The 14,103-nt window shown below is 42.2% G+C and overlaps 1 protein-coding gene across 8 annotated transcripts in view; it reads right to left on the reverse strand.

Moving 5' to 3' along the window:
• Nucleotides 1-14,103, reverse strand: part of inpp4b (inositol polyphosphate-4-phosphatase type II B) — a 538,055-nt gene that overhangs the window by 262,494 nt on the left and 261,458 nt on the right. The window lies entirely within an intron of this gene.

Raw genomic sequence — 14,103 nt, forward strand, 5'->3', positions numbered from 1 at the left:
TGTTTTTTGGATCCACTACTCCTCCCAGGGCGTTCGAGATAGAGACACCGTTCCAACTCTGAGACGTCTGGCCCAAAGTGGTGTAGTGTGCTTGTATGCAACTTTTGGATCAACGTGCCCGTTCTCTTGTTCTTGTCATTTTTATTTTGTTTTTTTCCCTATAGAGAATGAATAGGGCCCATGAATCGAATCGTCCTACTCGGACACGCTCCATCACAGATGCACCAAACCTCATGTGATATTTCAGGCCAACTCCCCCGACACATACATGCAATCGGTTCTGACCCGCACTCATATTTTTCCTTTCTTTTTGCTCATCCCTTTTTCCTCCATAGGCTTGCATTGATTTTTGGCCCCATTGAAAATGAATGGTGTTTCAGGAGAAAAACTTTCACTCTCCATCAATTTTTTTAACCAAGTGACCAAACTTCAAGAAACTTCACTTGATGCCTCAGGCCAAGTCCCCGCACAGATCCATCCCCTCATCTGAGACCTGCACTCGTCTTTTCCTTGGTTTTCACGCATCTCTTTTTTTCCTCCATAGGCTTCCATTGATTTTTGGCCCCATTCAAATGAATGGAGTTTTGCTCAGTAACACTTCACCACACATCCACCAAACTTCATACGGCACCTCAGGCCAAATCACCATCACACACATGATATCGGTTCTGACCCGCACTCGTCTTTGTCTTGCCTTTCATCCGTCCATTTTTTCTCCATTTTGCCGCTAATCAATGGAAGCTTGACTGAGTCATTCCTCCCTTCCCCCATAGGTGATGATGCATTTGGCAAGGATCTGCTCATTTGAGACTTTGACAGCAAATCAACTTCAACTCAATGGCCACTTTATTAGGAATACTTACACGCACACACGATAGCAATTAGCATATAAGCATTCACATGTTACCATGCTAGCTGTTAGCATGTTACCCATTACGATGTCATGCCTGCTGTTAGCTCGTGAGTTGTTCGCATGTTATCATGAGAGCTGTTAACATGTTAGGATTAGCATGGTAGCATGCAGAGTTCGCATGTTTGCTGTTAGCGAGTCTGCCTGAGCATGTTAGCATGCTAACTGTTAGCATACTATCCATTAGCATGTTAGCCTGTTAGCATGATAGCTGTCAGCATATTAGCCTTAAAGTTGGGGTGCCATGTTAACGGCCCGCGGGCCGGATACGGCCCGATTGGTCATCACATCCGGCCCGGTGGTTCATGAGACTTTTTTTTTTTTAAATAATAAATTAATAAAAATCGAATGTTTTGTGTGTTTTTTTTCGTAATGATTTTAAATCTAATGTTTCAATTTGATTCCATTTTCGTGTAATCCATCGGTTCGTTTTTAGCTGCTCTCTGCAGCACGCGCAGGTGCAATGACCCGGATTTAATGTAGAGTAGGCTAGTTGTTGCTCGTTCACAAGATGTTGTCTAAAAAGAGAGAAGTTGATTCTGAGGGTCGCATCTTTCAGGAAAAATGGAGAGAGAAATACTTTTTCTGGGAAGTAGGGGGAAAACCTGTTTGTCTGATTTGTTCGCAACAAGTGGCTGTACCGAAGGAATACAATGTCAAAAGACATTACGAGACCCACGCCGACAAATACAGCCAATTCACCGGGCAACGCAGGACTGAAAAGCTAAATGAGCTTGCCTCAAACCTTCAAAAACAGCAAGCAGCTTTCTCAAAGTCTCGAGAGACACATGAAGGTTCGTTTTAATATCATACATCATCTTCAGTTCTCCTTTAATGTTAAATGCGGCTGTTTTCAAAGAGGGGTGTCTCAATATCTTTGTTGTACATTTTATTTCATGTTAGGGGCAGTGAAGGCGAGCTACATCATCGCGTGGGAGATCGCAAAAGTGTCCAAGCCATTTTCGGAGGGTGCATTCGTCAAGGATAAATACGCATCTGTTGGAATCCAATCATTGCCACCAGAATCAGTCATTGCCACCAGAGTACCCAATTATCACGGCCTTTGCCGGTAAAATACTCTGTATGTTCGGGACAACATATTTATGTGAACAGGCATTTTCAGTAATGAATATTAATAAATCGAAACTGCGTAGTCGTCTGACCCATGGACATCTCAACGATGTCATGAAAATAGCAACTGCCCAGAGTCTGTCCCCCAATGTCGACAAGCTGGTAAAAAGTAAAAGACTTCTGGCTTCCACATGTAAAATGTAGCTGGTATTTCTCCCCCATGTAACCTTGTGCTGTGTGCTTGAGGGGGAATAAACAGGATGGGTGTGTGGAAATATATGTGGGACTTGACCAGCAAAGTTAATGTGCCATCTGTAGTTTGTTTTTATTGGTATGTTCAGTCATATTTGGCTCTTTTAAACTAATGCTACTGGATATTTAGTCACTTGACCTATTGGTGGAATTATTTACCCTGGCACTTCTTTCTTTTGACTCGTTTAGGCCTACTTGCCAATCGTTTTAATTGGCCTAATTAGGCCTATGCATTGACATGTTTTTGATGTGCAAGATCAATAAATCTGATCTAAGTCATTTACAGTTTACACTTGTGTTATTTGTGTCTTAGTCCATTTCTGTAGCATTTTTTTTTTATAAATGTAGGCTACTTGCATGCTTAGACTGTTACATTTTCAGAGGGTAAATTGCTTTTGTCTGCCATGTTATTGTGCGCCTCATTTTGAGGCTATAGCTTTACAATTCCTTTTGGGCGTATAGGCCTTCAAAAATCATATAAAATAATGTCCTTTTGTTGAGTTAGTGTCTGGTCTTTTCAGGCCAAAAGTGTAATTCGGCCCCCAAGGTCCCACTTGAAAAAAATCTGGCCCCCTTACCAATTTCACCCTGGCACCCCTGCCTTAAAGTGTTAGAATTTTAACAAATAGCATGTTAATCATTAGCATGTTAGAATGCTAGCTGTTAGCATGTTATCTATTAGCCTGCTATCTATTCGCATGTTAGCATTAACATGTTAACATGCTAGCTTTTAGCATGTTAGTATGCTGTTAGCATGCTAGTATGCTAACTGTTAGCATGCTAGTTGTTAGCATGTTGGCATGCTAGCTTTTAGCATGCTAGCATGATAGCTGTTCTGCTACAGCTCAGCAAGCACACTTTGCATTTTCTCTGCGGAAATGCAGTCTAGTTGTTTGTGTCACATTAAAACAATTATTTGCACCTTTAAAGTGGTAGGCATGGTGTGTAAATCAAATGGTGCTAACCCTCGAAAAATCCATTTTAAGTCCAGCTTGTAATGCGACAAAACAGGACAAACAGCAAGGACGATGAATACTTTTGCAAGACACTGTAATTGTTTTTTTGCCATTTTTTGCCATAATACATTTTATTTATGTCAACTTTTAGCTGATTTTCTAGTGTTACATCAAGAGAACAGGTGGAATATCATGTAAACCAACCATAAACACATGAAGAGACCTAGGTTTACAATTTATACTTAAAACGTTACAATCTACACAATGTACATAAGTATAGAATGTAAAATCTTAAATATCTTGGAAGCCATAGCCAATCAGCTGTTTCAATTGTTGTATTTGAATTCAACACACCAAATTTCATAACAAACAGCCAATTTCATCTCTGAAGCAGACAACTTGTGAAAAATTGTTGACCAGTGTAATAGGCCATGAATCTCAAACTGCCATAAAACTGCATTCTATACATCTCTCTCTCTCTCGCTCTCATTATCTCTAGCCGCTTTATCCTGTTCTACAGGGTCGCAGGCAAGCTGGAGCCTATCCCAGCTGACTACGGGCGAAAGGCAGGGTACACCCTGGACAAGTCGCCAGGTCATCACAGGGCTGACTCTTATGGCCCTTTTCCACTACCCTTTTTCAGCTCACTTCAGCTCGCTTCAGCCCGACACAGTTCGCGTTTCGACTACCTCAGAGCGGCGCGACTCAGCTCGCTTCAGCCCTGCTCAGCACCCAAAACTCGCACGGTTTTGGAGTAGGGCTGAAGCGAGCCAAACCGAGCCAAACCAAGCCGAGTGGGGCTAGGGGCGTGAGCAGACACTCCCCTGTGCACTGATTGGTGAGGAGGAGTGTCCTCACACGCCCACACATGCCCCGCGAGCACGCTGGGATCTGTAAACACCGTAAACCCGGAAGAAGAAGAATTACGAGAATTTCTGAAGCCTTATGCGCCTCGCCTCATCTATACGCTCTTGCCAGTATCTGTTGGCATTGTCGGTGACAGCAAGCCACAGCACCAAGACCAGCAACACTAACGACTCCATGTCCTCCATGTTTATTGTTTACTATCCGGGTCGTGAGACTACCGCTTAAAAGATCACTGATGTCACTGTTTGCGCCGCCTAACGACATCACGTGACGTCCACCTACTTTCGCTAACTCCACCCAATGTGTCCACCCACTTCCAGCCAGCACGGTTCAGCGCGGTTGTAGTCGAAATGCAACTCCAACAGCCCCACTCAGCTCGACTCAGCACGGCACGGCTCAGCCCAACTCAGCCGCGTTGGTAGTGGAAAAGCGGCAATAGACACAGACGACCATTCACACTCACATTCACACCTACGGTCAATTTAGAGTCACCAGTTAACCTAACCTGCATGTCTTTGGACTGTGGGGGAAACCGGAGCACCCGGAGGAAACCCACACGGACACGGGGAGAACATGCAAACTCCGCACAGAAAGGCCCTCGCCGGCCACGGGGCTCAAACCCGGACCTTCTTGCTGTGAGGCGACAGCGCTAACCACTACACCACCGTGCCACCGCATTCTATACATGCCCAAAGAATTCTCTGAAAACCCCGATGATATCAGCATATCCAACATGTCTTCATGGGAAAACACTAAACTCTGAATAAGATCGAATTCGGAATATCTAAACCAAATACCTTGTTTGCACGATCAGTATTCAGTCTGGAATATTGTCATATTTGGAATAATAGTGGTGTGGAATATTAGTGTAGTGTGCATGCACATAAACGGACTGATGGTTAATTGTTAAAAGTGCTTGAGATCAATAAAATAGAAATGAAATATAATTGAACTGCTTTAAGCTGTAGTGTGTTTCTGAGGAGTAGAGAAAGAATCAGATCTCACACTTCTGCAGAACTGCTGTTGAGCATGTGTCTGCCTTACCGTACACACACACGCACAGATCCAGACTAGAAGGCCAATGCACAAACATTTTCTGTAGCAGACCTGAAAATCAAATCCGGCATAAGATAAATGAGGTGTGCCCAAGCAGGAGAAACATCAAATAGTGTCTTCATTTGACAGACTGACAGACCTACAGAGACATCCTCCCTCTCTCTCTTTCTCGTACTATACACACACAGATCTTTCCAGACTAGAAGGCCAATGCACAAACATTGTGCGTGTGTGTGTAGAGAGAGAGAGAGAGAGAAAGGTGTTTTACAAACTACATCCAGGACATTGAGTGACACATTTTTCAATTTCTCACTCATGAAGAAATCGATGAATTGTTTTGATAAATTTGAGTACTTTGTGTTTGTGAATATGTCTACATAATAAAAAATAAATCACACGCTGGCTTGAAGATATGAAGTTTATCTTCTCGTGTTGAAAAACTTGCATTTTTCATACGAAATCTTTCACGGATCTGAGTGACATACACTATATTGCCAAAAGTATTTGCTCACCCATCCAAATTATCGGAATCAGGTGTTCCAATCACTTCCATGGCCACAGGTGTATAAAATCAAGCACCTAGGCATGCAGACTGTTTTTACAGTTTGGAGCTGGCCCCTTCCTCTTCCGACATGACTGTGCACCAGTGCACAAAGCAAGGTCCATAAAGACATGGATGATAGAGTCTGGTGTGGATGAACTTGACTGGCCTGCACAGAGTCCTGACCTCAACCCGATAGAACACCTTTGGGATGAATTAGAGCGGAGACTGAGAGCCAGGCCTTCTCGTCCAACATCAGTGTGTGACCTCACAAATGCGCTTCTGGAAGAATGGTCAAAAATTCCCATAAACACACTCCTAAACCTTGTGGACAGCCTTCCCAGAAGAGTTGAAGCTGTTCTAGCTGCAAAGGGTGGACCGACGTCATAGTGAACCCTATGGATTAGGAATGGGATGTCACTTAAGCTCATATGTGAGTCAAGGCAGGTGAGCAAATACTTTTGGCAATATAGTGTATTTAAATAATATTGGCTGGCGTTGAGTGGTATATCAGATATATTCCATTCAGCTAGCATGATACTGAACACGTCGAAGATGAGTGGCTGAATGGAATATATCTGATATACCATGATAAAAGCCAGCCAATATTATTATTATTATTATTATTATTATTATTATTATTATTATTAATACACATTCCTTTCAGGTGTTCAGTGCGTCTTTCTCTTTCAAAATTCTCTCAAAACCTTCTGTATTTAACGAAGCAAACATGGTGGCCATGTTTGTTTACAAATAGTCGCTCGGTAGCGTGGAAATTTTACATCTTCGACGTGTGACATCATGTTGTCTTGACAACCATGCAATATCGTAAACTATATTCAACGCTCATTCTCCATTGGGTAGAGTGACGTAATACACGTAGGATAAGCGATATGCTAACAATATTGCATGCTATCAAACCAAATGAATGAAACCCGCTAGAAGGGAATAGAACACATGTTTTATTCCATCAAAAAAGTGTCTGGTTCAAAATTAAAATTCTTTTGATTAAAATACGTATTTTTTTATGGATGTGTCCATATAATATTTAAAAAAATATTACATGGTGGCTTGAAGATGTGAAGTTTATCTTCTCGTGTTGAAAATATTTCCACTCATTCGCACACATGTGATATATACATTCACCACTCGAAGCTAAACTTTGTACACCCCTGCTCATTCATAGGCATTTCTGTATTTTGATTATTTTCTACATTGTAGAACAATACTGAAGACATCACAACTATGAAATAATGTACGGAACGTATATGGAATTATGTGGCAAACAAAAAAGTGCGAAAAAAGTAAATACATTTCATATTTTTAGTGTCGCTTCACGGAATCCAGGGACACATGTCGGCCGAAACGAATCCGAGAAAATCGCAAAAGAAGCATTTTTTTTCTAAATTTGTGATTTTCGTTTTTCTCCATAATGTGCAAGTTGAGATCTTGAAGAATGCAATCAGTATTTCAGATAATAGATTGTTTTGTTGGAAAAGCATACATTTTTTGTTGCAAATTGTCTTGTTTTTGTCAGGACTGTAGCCTGCTGGGGGGTGTGGGGAAATTACCATATGGGCCATTCACGTGACGATTTAAGTCTTTTTTTTTTCGCCAATCAGCTGTATGATACGAGCTGAGCTCGTGGCTACTTAAGCTGCATACAGGCATGTAATTTCACTATGGAATGAATATGGAGCAAGCTAAACAGAGTGCAGAGCAGCTGAAACACCACGAAGCAAACAGACGCACGATAGTTACACCATTTCTAGCAAAAAAAACACAACCAAAAGGAAGTGTTCTAGGACTACATATTCCATCGGAGGCATTGATGTGTGCAAGGCGACGTTTCTCTTTCTGATGGGGTAAGTTTATTAATCTAAGGTTGTGTGGTTATTTTTGCATGTAACGGAGAGTGTTGTGGTTTGGTTACATGAAACTAGCATTGTGTTAGTTGTTATCATCGTGCTATCTTTCTTTCTTACGGTGTGAATAATTTTTCAACCACAAAACGTTAAAGTATACTTTAGGACTTATTTTTGTACTTCATAATTGTGTTGGGCATACTTTGCATGGAAGGAAAATTGACGTGGTGATCTTCATTTACATGAAAGTAGTATCGTGCTAGCTAGTAGGGGGTAGGGCTTTCCTTAATGTCATGCAAATGAGCACCATTATGTGCCCGCCCTACACCCAGAGTAGCTGAGATGGAAAACTTTGAGGGCGATTTTCTCCCTTTTCTGTTTTAAGAAGTATACACTTTCAAAAGGCCACACATTCTTCAAATATTGTCAGATCTCCACATGGAAGGCATCATTGGAAAGCTTAGAAACTGTACTTTCTGAATCTGTCAATAACTCAAAATGCCCCCGGGCCGACATGCGTCCCTGGATTCCGTGATCTGACACCCTTCAAAGTATCCAGCGTTTACCTTGATGACGCTTTGTACACTATTGGCGTTATCTTAACCAGCTTCATGAGGTCGTCACCTGGAATGCTTTTCAATTAACAGGTGCCTCGTCAAAAGTTAATTAGTGGACAAGTTTCTTGCCTTCTTCATGCGTTTGAGATCAAATAGTAAATAATAAATAATAATAATACAGTAAATAGCCCTACAGTAGTAGTAATCCATATTATATCAAGAACCGCTCAACTAAGTAAAGAGAAACAACATCCATCATTACTTTAAGACATAAAGTCTCATCTCATTATCTGTAGCTGCTTTATCCTGTTCTACAGGGTCGCAGGCAAGCTGGAGCCTATCCCAGCTAACTACGGGTGAAAGGCGGGGTACACCCTGGACAAGTCGCCAGGTCATCACAGGGCTGACACATAGACACAGACAACCATTCACACTCACGGTCAATTTAGAGTCACCAGTTAACCTAACCTGCATGTGTTTGGACTGTGGGGGAAACCAGAGCACCCGGAGGAAACCCACGCGGACACGGGGAGAACATGCAAACTCCACACAGAAAGGCCCTCGCCGGCCACGGGGCTCGAACCCGGACCTTCTTGCTGTGAGGCGACAGCGCTAACCACTACACCACCGTGCCGCCCACTTTAAGACATAAAGCGACTTAATTAATAAAAATAAATGTATATATGTCTGTGTTCCTGTTTTTTTTTTTCTTCCATCTGCAAATGAGTACCTGGTGCTCGACTACAATAACACACCATTACTGCTCATTCTACTGAAAATATAAAAACAGTAAATGAATACGTTTGAATATGAACTTGTTTCACCACCTACAGCTTCAGAAGCATTTCGCTTCCACGGCTGATGAAGGAGTTTCTGTACTTCTACTATTATTTCTCAAGTGCACTATGCGTACACACTCAGTACCACTTTGTTAAGAACACCTAAATATGAGAGTGCTGTGTTGCACCTCTTTTGCTCTCAGAACTGCTTCACTTCTCCTCAATTCTGATTCACATTAACATGATTGCATCACATACGCTCGTACATTCATGCAAATTTCTACCAAAGGTGCTCTACTGGATTCAGATCTGGCAACTGGGAAGGCCATAGAAATAAACTGAACTCGACTTGCCACATTATCATGCTGGAAGCCATTATAAGAAGGCGAAATTGTGGCCATAAAAAAGTTTCACGTGATCAGAAACAATACTCTGAGAAACAGACAGGCTGTGAAATTCAATTCAATCGATGCTCAATAGGGCTTAGAAAACTTTCCTCACATCGTTACACCTCCACCAGCACCAGGCTGAACTTTTGACACGAGGCAGGTTGGGTCCACGCATTCGTGCAGGGAGAATAATGAATTCAAATGCGGTAGGAAAATTTAAATAAAATAGCAATTAAAAATACAGGAAAAATGCAGGAGAAGTAGAAGAAATTAAACACGTTAAATACAACCCCGATTCCAAAAAAGTTGGGACAAAGTACAAATCGTAAATAAAAACGGAATGCAATGATGTGGAAGTTTGAAAATTCCATATTTTATTCAGAATAGAACATAGATGACATATCAAATGTTTAAACTGAGAAAATGTATCATTTAAAGAGAAAAATTAGGTGATTTCAAATTTCATGACAGCAACACATCTCAAAAAAGTTGGGACAAGGCCATGTTTACCACTGTGAGACATCCCCTTTTCTCTTTACAACAGTCTGCAAACGTCTGGGGACTGAGGAGACAAGTTGCTCAAGTTTAGGGATAGGAATGTTAACCCATTCTTGCCTAATGTAGGATTCTAGTTGCTCAACTGTCTTAGGTCGTTTTTGTCGTATCTTCCGTTTTATGATGCGCCAAATGTTTTCTATGGGTGAAAGATCTGGACTGCAGGCTGGCCAGTTCAGTACCCGGACCCTTCTTCTACACAGTCATGATGCTGTAATTGATGCAGTATGTGGTTTGGCATTGTCATGTTGGAAAATGCAAGGTCTTCCCTGAAAGAGACGTCGTCTGGATGGGAGCATATGTTGCTCTAGAACCTGGATATACCTTTCAGCATTGATGGTGTCTTTCCAGATGTGTAAGCTGCCCATGCCACACGCACTAATGCAACCCCATACCATCAGAGATGCAGGCTTCTGAACTGAGCGCTGATAACAACTTGGGTCGTCCTTCTCCTCTTTAGTCCGAATGACATGGCGTCCCTGATTTCCATAAAGAACTTCAAATTTTGATTCGTCTGACCACAGAACAGTTTTCCACTTTGCCACGGTCCATTTTAAATGAGCCTTGGCCCAGAGAAGACGTCTGCGCTTCTGGATCATGTTTAGATACGGCTTCTTCTTTGAACTATAGAGTTTTAGCTGGCAACGGCGGATGGCACGGTGAATTGTGTTCACAGATAATGTTCTCTGGAAATATTCCTGAGCCCATTTTGTGATTTCCAATACAGAAGCATGCCTGTATGTGATGCAGTGCCATCTAATAGCCCGAAGATCACGGGCACCCAGTATGGTTTTCCGGCCTTGAGCCTTACGCACAGAGATTCTTCCAGATTCTCTGGATCTTTTGATGATATTATGCACTGTAGATGATGATATGTTCAAACTCTTTGCAATTTTACACTGTCGAACTCCTTTCTGATATTGCTCCACTTTTTATCGGCACAGAATTAGGGGGATTGGTGATCCTCTTCCCATCTTTACTTCTGAGAGCCGCTGCCACTCCAAGATCTCATCTCATCTCATCTCATTATCTCTAGCCGCTTTATCCTGTTCTACAGGGTTGCAGGCAAGCTGGAGCCTATCCCAGCTGACTACGGGCGAAAGGCGGGGTACACCCTGGACAAGTCGCCAGGTCATCACAGGGCTGACACATAGACACAGACAACCATTCACACTCACATTCACACCTACGGTCAATTTAGAGTCACCAGTTAACCTAACCTGCATGTCTTTGGACTGTGGGGGAAACCGGAGCACCCGGAGGAAACCCACGCGGACACGGGGAGAACATGCAAACTCCACACAGAAGGGCCCTTGCCGGACCCGGGGCTCGAACCCAGGACCTTCTTGCTGTGAGGCGACAGCGCTAACCACTACACCACCGTGCCGCCCCACTCCAAGATGCTCTTTTTATACCCAGTCATGTTAATGACCTATTGCCAATTGACCTAATGAGTTGCAATTTGGTCCTCCAGCTGTTCCTTTTTTGTAACTTTAAGTTTTCCAGCCTCTTATTGCCCCTGTCCCAACTTTTTTGAGATGTGTTGCTGTCATGAAATTTCAAATGAGCCAATATTTGGCATGAAATTTCAAAATGTCTCACTTTCGACATTTGATATGTTGTCTATGTTCTATCGTGAATACAATATCAGTTTTTGAGATTTGTAAATTATTGCATTCCGTTTTTATTGACAATTTGTACTTTGTCCCAACTTTTTTGGAATCGGGGTTGTATATCTAAAAAGCATGGGTCAAAAGATATGACTTGGATAAACTTTTAAAACCAGGAAGTGGTTCAGCTTCTCCTGGTTCGGATTGCTCCTGGCAGTGAATTTGATCGTTTTGATCATTTCAGTGTGTAGTGACAAATTCTACTATACAATATTTCATTGAAACTCTGGGTACGTGGAGAATCTTCAAGTTAGAAGAACTTCAAATCCTAGGTGGAGTGTAGATGCTCAAAAGATCACTAATGTATGAAAATGCTAGACTTAATAAGTTAAGTGAGAAAAAGAACCACTGGTGAACCATTATTATTAGCAGGGCTGTCGACAGGGGGGGACAACCGGGTATTTTGTCCTGGGCCCAGGCATGAGGGGGGGCCCAGAACTGGTCCCTCATGAAGATGCCATTAATCATTCTGTTTCATTTCAAAATGTGTTGATTTGGGGGAGAAAAATGTGCTATATTTGCATTCAATGAATGATTTCTGGTTCTTTTGCCTTTATTGTCTTCGAAAATAGATTCAAGAACCCACCTACCACCCCTAATGCAGAAATGGTTTGGTCTTTGATTAAGGTGCCAAATAACACGGCACTATTCCATCATAATGCTTCAACAATAAGCGTGCGAGCCCGTTTGCCAACATGCACAAGTCAGGAGCAAAGAAAAGAGAAAAAGAGATGAAGAAGCCAAGAGCCTCAGGGGCTCACTGCATAGATATTTTAGAAAAGATTCAGATGATGCAGCTGAGCCAGGTAAGACACAGATAACTTTTTTCCAGCCCCGTAATGTAACCCCAGCACGCGCGACGCGCCATTCATAATTATAAAGTAGGGGATAGCAGGGTACACTGAGTGAACACTGAAATGCACAGGGCATTGAATTATTTAATAAACATATCTGTTTAATAACACTGTGTTGCATATATCTCAATGAAGCAAAGAATAGCACATTGGCCCGCAATCATATCCAAATGTTTTAGGCACGCTTGCTGAGCTGCGCTGAGCTGGACTCCGGTTAGCTGAAAGCCCGTGGAACGCTGCCTCTTGTTAATTAAACCTTATTTTGTTGGAAATCATTCCGTGTAGATACGACGGCATGTGAAATTGCCAGCTAGATAGAGTTTAATGTAACGAATGGGCTATAAATGGGGTGTTTTGAGGTTAGTCTGTTGCAAAACATTAAACTTTCGCTTACACTGGATACTCTTCAAACAATTCCCTTGCTCAAGTGAAAAATGATAGGCCTGTATGAAAAGCGCAATTAATGAAAGTAGCCTAATAAGCCCTAAATGAATAAAACAACCTCTGTTTTATTGTTGTTGCTTACACGTTAAGATTTTGAAATCTTCTCGGTCCAGTTCTATATCCAGGGAACGTTGTAATCCTTTTGGTTTATCCGTAATAAACGTGTCAGCCCCCAGGTCAGATAGGCTAATGTCAAGTGGTTGGGAGGGTGTCAATTTTTTTTGTAACATTCTAAATCGAGTACGGAAAGGACGTTTATGAAAAACAAGACAAAAAAAAATACACTGAAAAACTCACTGTACACATCACTAGTGGTGATGCTTCTATGTTCAGATTTTGGGAAAGCCATAACTCCGTTCTCATTGAGGCCCAGTTCCATCCCGTAAACAATCATTTTGGTTTATCAACTACCTGCGCTCAAACATGTCACAGGAGAGGCTCAATGGGCTGGCTATGCTCTCTATAGAGCGCGAACTTGCAAAGAAGCTGGACTTCAATGACCTTATTGACGACTTTGCCACAGCAAAAGTCCGGCGCATTGCATTTCGCACCTGAATAGTTGCAGACTAAGGAAATGTTCAAACTGTAAATATGTTGAAATGTTGAAATAAAATGGTTGACTGTTATAATGGGCTTGGAATACCTGTTATTTAAGGGTTGGAGTGAATGGAGACTGTGAAAAGAGGGGTTGGGTGTGGGTGGTTGCTGTGTGGCGATGTGCGTGCGCGCGTATGTGTGTGTGTGTGTGTGGGGGGGCACTCAGATTATTTGGGGGGGGGCCCACTCAGATTATTTTGTCCCGGGCCCAGCCAAAGCTGTCAACGGCCCTGATTATTAGAGCTGGGATTTGAGCTCAGCCCAAACTGAGCCAGACACCAAAAAAGCAACAGGGCAAAGGATTTTGCAAGGGATTAGCATCAGGCTGTCAGATCGCTCCGTTGTGTGTAGCTGTCGATGTTGATTTTAAAAGTAACTCAGTAAATTACACAAGGAAATTAATACTTAAGTCTGAGTGAAAAATACTGTAGCGAGCGTGCAGCGTCGAAGAAGAGTCTGGAGACAGAAATCTTAGTTTCTCGGTTGTTAGCCTGTGCTACTTGCTCTCGGTAGATAGCACTGGCTTGACCGCTGTATTAGTATTTGCTAACACTACTGATGAACGCAACACCGGCTGGAAGGTGACTTCACTGCTGCACTGATGACGCCGGCTCACAGTTAAGCTAGTGTTATTCTTCGAGAAGGTCTTGGGCGATAAATTTTTGGTCCCTCCCATGATAAATCAAAATCTGATTGGTTAATTCATCCGTCACTTCCTACATAAACACACACTGCCATGA

Source organism: Neoarius graeffei, chromosome 7, assembly GCF_027579695.1.
Source record: "Neoarius graeffei isolate fNeoGra1 chromosome 7, fNeoGra1.pri, whole genome shotgun sequence".
Classification (NCBI taxonomy): Eukaryota; Metazoa; Chordata; class Actinopteri; order Siluriformes; family Ariidae; genus Neoarius; species Neoarius graeffei.